This window comes from Sinocyclocheilus anshuiensis, unplaced genomic scaffold (assembly GCF_001515605.1).
Source record: "Sinocyclocheilus anshuiensis isolate Anshui unplaced genomic scaffold, SAMN03320099.WGS_v1.1 scaffold658, whole genome shotgun sequence".
Taxonomy (NCBI): domain Eukaryota; kingdom Metazoa; phylum Chordata; class Actinopteri; order Cypriniformes; family Cyprinidae; genus Sinocyclocheilus; species Sinocyclocheilus anshuiensis.
The window spans coordinates 1524634-1532299 of NW_015542402.1; the positions used below are offsets into that span (position 1 = coordinate 1524634).

Genomic DNA, 7666 nt, shown 5'->3' on the forward strand with positions numbered 1-7666 from the left:
TATTAAATGAGTCTTGAAATATTGGAACTACAACTAAAAATGTCTCACTTACCTTTAGTCTCTGCCTCATACATATTCAAAGTTACTTGAAAACTATAAAGCTATAAAAGGTTGTTTAGTCATTTCCTCCTTATTGGTGTTTAGAAGCTATCTAAGATGTTTGAATTCATCCATAGAAAATTCTCAGTAGACTTCTAATGGCTTGCACAAGATTTGTGTTTATATAGCACGCTACCCGGTGGCTGTGAAAGAGCTGGAGAGTCTGATTAGAGATTATCATTTAGTACCAGACACAAGATGAAAGCACAAACACCTTGCAGGCCAAAAATAATGGCTTTGATGACCAATTTATTTTCAACGCAGAAAAAAAAAATGCACATAGCCATGCAATGATTTAATATTTGAAGAAAAAAAAGAGTGGTCCAGTAATCAGAAATGTCTCGGTTACTTGTGTAACCCTCGTTCCCTGAAGGAGGGGACAGAGACGTTATGTCAGTCGTGACTGACGAATTGGGATCTCGCCCGAGAGCCCAATCACCTTCGAGTGTTAACTAAACAAGCGGAGGCAGCGCAGCCGAATCCTCATCTCCAGAGCCTAGCTCGCCCTCTGATGCAGCGATCGACATCCTGTCATCCGCCTGTGCTCCGCACAAGATGCTGGACCCCGCCCTGTCCGAGGACCCAGCACACTCGTCCGGGAACACCAGGTGGTGCGATATGCTAGAGGAATGAGAGTCCCGCGGAGACGTACTCGACGGGGAAGCTCTCACCGTGATCCTCAGGTCTCCCTGACCATGAACCGAAGTAGCCTTCCGGGAACCGGAGGAGCTAGGGCGGGGCATGGCAAAGGGGATACCCCCCCGTTTAATGAGGAGGTATCTGGACCGCAACATCGCGATGGTCATGTTCCCGCACTGAGAACATGACTCATCCACGAGCGCTGCTTCAGCGTGCTGAAAGCCCAAGCACGAGACACAGCGATCGTGACCGTCAGATGAAGCCAGGAAACGACCACATCCAGAAACACACGAGCGGGAAGCCATCTTTAAAAAGACGCCCGTCGCCCGAGGAGCTCTTTTAGAATTTGCTCTTTTAGAAAGGAAAAACACTCTTTTAGAGAGAGCGCTGAAGCCGCGGCGGGACCGCAGAATGGGAGCTGCAGCTCGCCGAGGTTTCAGCAGCCTGGATGGCAACCCCCGCTGACACGCCGTAACACCAACGCCAGCTGTTTTTCAAAACACTCGCGGAGATTTGTCTTGCTAGAAGGCTCGGCTCCGAAGCGAAAAGCTGATGTGCGTTTGCACGCGCTCTCCTTTTATACCCGCGCTGCGGGGCGGGGTGCGCGTGGCGAAACATGCACGCCAACTGTCATTTGCTTGTTTAGTTAACACTCGAAGGTGATTGGGCTCTCGGGCGAGATCCCAATTCGTCAGTCACGACTGACGTAACGTCGAACGTGACTGACTGAAAGGGAACAAACATTGATGGTGTCAAATAACACATATCTCTTCATCATTCAGGACTAAAGACTGTGCTACACAGAGCTGGGCAGTAACTGATTACATGAAATCTTGATTACATAACAGATTCCAAAAATTAAGTGCTTGTAATTAGAGTCTATCTCTTTTTATAATGTTCATAATCAAATTAAAGTTACTTTTTATGGATTACATGATTACATATTATTCACATAATGGAAGTAAATTATTCATAATTTATTGATTATCTCTAATTCTTCTTTTTCTCTTCTAAATTTTGCTTTCTAAAAATCCTACCATTTAGCTTTGATTATATTCACAAATGTCTTTTAAATAAATTAGCAAATACCTCTCAAGCAATTAGTTCATGTGCTTAACAAATAATTATGCAAGTTATCCAGTGACCTTCAGTAACAGTTGATTCTGGACAAAAATATTTCAAACCTGGAACCTGGAAAAACTTGGGGTGTGTAAAGTTATTGTTGTTTTCGTGTTCATTAAAGTTTGCTCATATAATTCCCAAATCTTTTTTTCAAACCCGTCTGACATAAAATATTTACTTGAAATATCTCTGTTGAAGGTTTCAATCTGACAACACATTCACGTTCACAATTATTTTATGTCGGTTAATGGTCACATTGACATGTAGGTAAACAAATAAAATTTTTAGTGTTCAAGTGTTTATTTTATTTTACATGTTCATGATTTAATGAATTAATAGCTTTGTATCAACTCACAAACCCACTGCAGTTCTTACATTAAGCCCAGAAAATCCTGGTGTAATGTAATGCATTTTTATGATGTTGATATACAAAAGGAATATATTTTCTTTCTCTTTGCGTTTTATATTTCAATTTAGTGTGTTTAATCGTAAGTTTAGAACAAGTCAGATAAAAATTAATCTAAATAGTAGTCGGATTACATCACCTAAAATGAGTAACCTAGATTACGTTACTAAATACAGAGTTCTGGCATGAAACTCTAGATGGCGCAGTCCGATAGGTCTAACTCAATCTGACCTAATGACATCATTATCACATGGCACAGCTGATTGGCTCTCTCCTGTATCGGTAGCCAATGAGCTCGCTGCTCAACATTCAAATATATGACTAGTGCTTGCTGTAGCAGTTGCAGCTTGCTTCAGAAACCCTCCCCCTTCCCCAGCTCCACCTGTATAGATTTGCTACGAGGTGATTCATGTATGCTATATGGGACTATTCGTGTATGCTATATTTGCAGCAGCAGTATTTCTTACATGCTCACAGAAGCATGTTGTGGATGTATTGGCAGTAGCAAGTCTCGGTACTTGCTCTGCCGCAGCAGCAGCAGCATAGCAGATCTATTCCGCCGAGACCAAATACATTAACATTATCATGTACATTACCATGCCAATCCCTCCGCGAGTTGTCATGACAGAACTACAGTTTTCATCATGTAATCCGTAATCAGTAACGGACTACAATTTCTCAGTAATCTACCCAGCACTGATGCTACAACATATTGTGCCATTAGCGCATGCAATCCAGCAGACAGGTGGGAGATTAGCATGGCATAACAAGCAGCACGCCACAATATGCTGTCAATCCCGGCAGTTGTCCTCGTGACAAACAAACAAGCCTGAGTCTACGAGCTGCTGATGGCTGCACATTGTACTCATCTTTCACTGTCAGCAAAACGCAGGCAGCGCACCGCCAAACGACATGCCATTTCTGGAGCTTATTTCTGCACCCCTCCGCCTGGATGCTGGAAGTGCTTAGAGCTAATTGAATGACAAGCAGCGGCTGAATCATTTGGTAATAAGGCCTCATAAACTCTTGTTCGGGTGTTAGTGTTTTGTCATTAAGTGACTGAGACATCTGCCTCCAGTCCGTAGCACATGTGCAGCAGACAGCTAAGAAACTATGATTCAGCACGTGCTTATTACGAATGTCCCAAAGGGATGAAACACGCTGTCCCAGCAAGACCCTCGACTTTGGCTCTTCATAGCGCCATCTTGCATTCCAAACGCAAAATCAAACCTTACTCTGTCCACATGTGGTTGAATACAAATGAGCTCTCTAATGGAGCCATTTAACATGTCCTGAATACAATCTGCGTCTTAGATCTAGGCAGTATGACGGTAGAAATGATGTGACAGAAAATGATAGAGATTCTGCAGCACCTTCTCGCAGGCTATATAAAAAATTCAACACAGAGATGAAAAGCATATTGTATACTGTTGCAGACAACATACCTCCAGCGTATATAGAGCTTTGTCGATTAGAGTGGAAGCAGTTTAGTTTATCTGTATATGTAACGCCATGTGCCAATGTTACGCCATGTGCCAATTAATTAAATCTGATTAATCGCAAATTAACTGCACATCAAATTTTGCTGAGATATTACCCCCAAAAGGTCATGTAAAGCCATTATTGTGTTAAATGAGAAAATTTTTAATGAAATGATTTTCTAAATCAGAAAATAAATCTGCCAGTAGGTGGCGATAAATGAGTAAGTCATTGAGTCATTCATTCATTCGATTCGTTCAAACAGCTGATTCATTCATTGAATTAAGTAAATTCCTGCGTCCCAATGTTCATACTATCCATCCTAAATAGTATGTGAGATTAAAATAAGTGTGTCCTAAAGCATAGTATGTTGAAAAGAGTATGCCAGAAGTCCCCGGATGTACTACTATTTCAGGTATATTTTTGAAGTGTGGATCTGTGCACACGCTGATGTCTAATATTACCCATGATCCATTGCGCTTTGACAACGGATTCAGTTCAGAACTAGAAACATGAATAAAAAACATTAAAAAACGACAAACATGGTGGTTGTGTGCGACCGACGGTTAAGTAGAGAGGTTTAGATAAAGGGGTTTGAGTTACTAATAATCAACATTTAACCTGTTAACATTTTTTTATTTAATGTTATCTGTGTTAGGATATTTCATCTACAACAACAATGTGAACTTTTATAAACATCCGTTTGGCCATTAACTTTTAAATGCATTATTATGCAAAAAAAATATGAGCAGAGTTCTCTGCATAAAGACCCATGGCTCGTTGCTCAAGTGAAAATGCAGTAAACTCATTTTTGCCCCAATATCTTAAATTATAGGGGCATATACGCAGGTCGGGGGGTGGGCAAGTCCGTGAAATGCTATAAACATTTTTAATGTGTTATTTTTTTATAACTAATTAATTAAATTAACATGTTAAATCGACAGCCCTATAGTTTTACTTTACTTACTTTTTACTTTATTAATGCTTATTTATGAACTGATTTGAAATCATCACATACATTTGGATTATCTTGAATTTGTGTGTGGATGCTTTGAGACTTCTTACAGCTTTCCAGCTTAAATAAGTAAAAAAGAAAGAAAGAAGTAAATAAATAAATAAGGACATTCTCTTAGTATTAGCCAATTACATGTGAGTTTTTTAATCCAGTCTTAACAGGCCTATTGCTCAGCTCTAACCCAGAATATGCTCACTTCCCTACTATACAGTAAGCAAACTGTAAAAGCAAAATACTTGGATGGACTGCTTCTGCTAAGAGTATGAAATGTGTTTCAAATTGGCACTTTACTGTCCCATGAGGCCAAGAGAGAGGAGTCGTCTTGACAATGCCAAGTATGTGCAGCCTGTATGTACTTGAGAACTGGCACTGTACTTTTTAAGAGCATGAAGATGAAGATAAACAAAACAAATTATGTCCCTTGGAATGGTCATGGCATATTATGTTGTTATGCTGCTGATAAATACAAGCTATACGTTTTCCCATGTTAGATTATGAAATTGGACACAGAAGAGCGAGGATCTCATTTGGAGGTCTTGTGGATTATGATCTAGTTAGAGACGTCAGGATTTTACAACAATCCAGTTTGTCACCTATGGCAGACCTATTTCTCACGCTCAAAGAAAACAGAGTACGTTTAAGATAGCTCAGACTGTAAAAAGGTCATTTGGGACTTCAGAGTTAAAAGAAAAATGAATTTTGGGAACATCTTGAACATTCATAGTATCTTATCAAAAGGAGATCAAGTGCAACATCTACTTACAGACACAAATAAATTTATTTATTTATTTATTTAAGTATTTAGCCAAACTTGGTTAAATACTAATGTGCATTGATATTAAGGTTATGTGTGCTATAGGAACAATATATTGACAATGCACTAAAATTAACTTGGATCATAATGGTTTAGAATGACTGCCGTTAAATATTTAGTGTATGCATAACGTAAATTCGTCCGATTTTACATCATATCTTGAATTGTTTAAAACCTTGAATGTATGTAGGGAAACCATTTAACCTGGTTATTTTTATATTATTTGTGCAGACAAGGGTGAAACAAAAACTAAAACTGATTACAAAAATACAGCTAATAAAAGGCCCAACATGAATTACTAGAAGTAGAAACAAGAAGTTGAATTACTACAAGGAGTGCAAGAAATCATAATTGTAATCGACCAAGATGTAGAACAGCCTTTGGCCAGTCATCATTTCCAGTGAAGAGAGTACAATTTCAACAAATTTCAGATTGTTTTATGATGTTGTATTTCTTAGGCTCTTAGTAAAAGCCTAATCAGGGACAAGTGCCGCAAATTAGCTATCAGATATAGGCATATAATAGAGAGAGAGAGCATCTGCTGATCAATACTGTGCAATCCTGTATTGTCCCTGTTAAATAAACAATAAATAAATACAGTACAACCATGGCACAGGCATCATAGGTATCTCAGTGTTTAGTTGGATCAAGGCCTTTAGTGCAATTCATCTTCACAATATTCTCATTCATTTGGGAGTGTAAAGAGAAACCCAGAGCCAGGTGTGTTCGAAGAATAAACCACATTAGCCAATCTGTTAGACACTTTAGAGTGTATCTGGATCCACATTTTCTTTCCCTGCTGGAAAATTAGGTTTAAGCTGGAAGCTGTGTTTTAAGACATGATGGCTGATTTCTAGTTGGTCCAAGATTATTAGCTGGTCTAAAAAAAAAAAGTTTGTCACACTTTAGTTTGGGGACCAATTCGCACTATTAACCAACTATTAACTATGAATTTTGCCTCAATAAACTCCTAATTTGCTGCTTATTAATAGTCAGTAAGGTAGTTGTTATGTTTAGGTATGGGGTGGATTAAGGGATCTAAAATATGATCATGAAGAATAAGACAATAAGTACTAATAAACAGCCAATATGCTATTAATATGCATGCTAATAAACAACTAGTTAATAGTATGAATTGGTCCCTAAACTAAATTGCTACCAAAAGGTTTATTAGCTGGTTAAACCATTTTGGACAAGCAACTAACCAGCCTCAAGTTGATCATGTCAACTTAGTTGGTCAAGTTGATTTTTTGGTCAACCAGCTAGAAATCATCTATCATGTTAGAGAACAGCTACCAGCTGGACTTTCCAAAAGTGTGACAGCTACAATGCAAGTATTTAACCTGATAAGAAAGAAAGAAAGAAAGCACAATATTTAAACAATTGTGGGCAAATAATAAGCTTGCCTGACAGCCATCAAACCTAAATTACAGTGATGAATCTTGACACATTATAAACAACACAATATGATGCTTATCTTGCATATTGGTTCTTTGGTATATAATGAAAAGAATTCACTTTTCTTTGTGTCACGTTTTTGGTGACCAGTCTGTAAAATGAAGTCAAAGTTTTTGAACGTGTGACAGCCACTTCAATGTTTCCTGCAAATGATGTGGAGAAAAAAAATTCACTCATTTGAAATCTTTAATTAAAAACCCTGGACATGGTTTGGAAGGCGGCTTAATTTCACAGCTGAAAATCCATGAGTGCTTTCAGATGCTGCTGATCAAAGAGCTCTCGAGAATGGGACTGGGGGGATGATGAAGAGAGAGAGGAAGTGATGAGAGCAACAGCAGGGTGTGGTGAACATGCAGAGGAAGACAGGAAAGCAATAGATAGAGAGTGAAGGGGAGATTTCAAGACAAGAAATACTGGTGAAGAAATCAGTGATAGGCCAGTAGTGAGGACAGAAATCTGCAAGACAACTATTACACAGCAGCAAACTACGGTTCACTTTACAGATCTTGAACTCCACTATTTTTGAAAATAGGCTCATTTTCCAACTCCCCTAGAGTTAAACAGTTGAGTTTTACAGTTTACGAATCCATTCTGCCGATCTCCGGGTCTGGCAGTAGCTCTTCTAGCTGTAGCT

The 7666-nt window shown here is 38.9% G+C and overlaps 1 protein-coding gene across 2 annotated transcripts in view; it reads right to left on the reverse strand.

Moving 5' to 3' along the window:
* LOC107692986 (gamma-aminobutyric acid receptor subunit beta-2-like) overlaps positions 1-7666 on the reverse strand; it is an 85542-nt gene that overhangs the window by 64466 nt on the left and 13410 nt on the right. The gene's annotated exons all lie outside the window — the stretch shown is intronic.